The sequence below is a fragment of the Elephantulus edwardii genome, unplaced genomic scaffold (genome assembly GCF_000299155.1).
Source record: "Elephantulus edwardii isolate Elephantulus edwardi_28Jun2011 unplaced genomic scaffold, EleEdw1.0 scaffold00013, whole genome shotgun sequence".
NCBI lineage: Eukaryota > Metazoa > Chordata > Mammalia > Macroscelidea > Macroscelididae > Elephantulus > Elephantulus edwardii.
The window spans coordinates 24,004,610-24,005,780 of record NW_006399763.1 but is presented as its reverse complement, the minus strand read 5'-3'; the positions used below and the strand labels follow the sequence as shown (position 1 = coordinate 24,005,780).

The 1,171-nt window shown below is 39.2% G+C and overlaps 1 pseudogene; it reads right to left on the bottom strand.

Moving 5' to 3' along the window:
- The window catches only part of LOC102853251, a 28,621-nt pseudogene extending 27,886 nt beyond the window's left edge, over positions 1-735 (bottom strand).
- Between the last annotated feature and the right edge of the window lie 436 nt (positions 736-1,171).

The following is a 1,171-nucleotide window of genomic DNA, read 5'->3' as shown; positions in this document are numbered from 1 at the left end:
GAGGTGAAGTAAGGAACTGCTTATGAGGTTTTCCGTCAATTCCAACAACTAAGAAATAGTGAGAAGAGTTGGAACCTCAGAAGGCTTTTAGGACCAAATAGTAGGCTCTTGTGTCCAGGAGAAAACGAATACACTTACCAGTAATGTTAATGCTCACCCCTAGATCTTCTGGGAGGATCTAAATCATTGAAGTATCCTCCTTTGTTTCCAGCCTGTCAGTCCTGTCAGCCATGAGGAAAATAGGTATATAATTTGATCCAACAATCCTATTACTAGGTGTGCATCCAAAAGAGCAAGGGCTGCAACAGAAATAGATATATGCATACTGTGTTAACTGCAGCATTATTTACATTGACAAAGAAATGGTAATAACTCAAATATTAATCTGTGGATGAATGGATACTGAAACTATCATCTATGCCCATCATGAATAGTATGTAACACTAAAGAATAATGAGGAATTCTTGAAGCACCATAGAACAAGGATTAATCCAGAGAATAGCATGCTGAGTGAAATAAGTTAAAAAGACAAATGTTATATTAATCTATTATTTCTAACTTGATTGTACTCATGATATATACCTGGACCAAGAGGCTGCTGTGCAAATAAAGCAGGGGAGCACTGCATGGTTTGAAATTGGGATGGGAGAGTATCAGGGATATATTCTGTCTCCATACCTGTTCTATCAACAAGCTGAACAAATTATCCAAGAAGCTGGACTCTATGAGGGGCATGGCGTCAGGATCAGAGGGAGACTCATAAATAACCTGCATTATGCAGATAACACAATCCTGTTTGCTGAAAGTGAGGAGGATTTGTTGCAGAAGATTAAGGAATGCAGCCTTCAGTGTGGATTGTGTCTCAGTATCAAGAAAACAAAGATTTTTACCACACAACCAATAGGCAACGTCTTGTTTGGGTTCACAATTAACACACTTGTTACGAGCAGTTAGGAAATAAGAAGACTCATTTTACTGTGAAAATCTGCAGTTAAAGACCTTTCTGAGTAAGATGGGTTCAGTAATGTATACTGCACTGAAACAGAGGAGGGAGAGAACCGTTTAAAAGAGAGATATAACTGGGTATGTCTGTCATCACAGGAGACTAGAGCGAGGGCTACATGGTGGAGGGGACCTGGGGGAGGGTTTGTAAAACAATGAAAGAATCTTT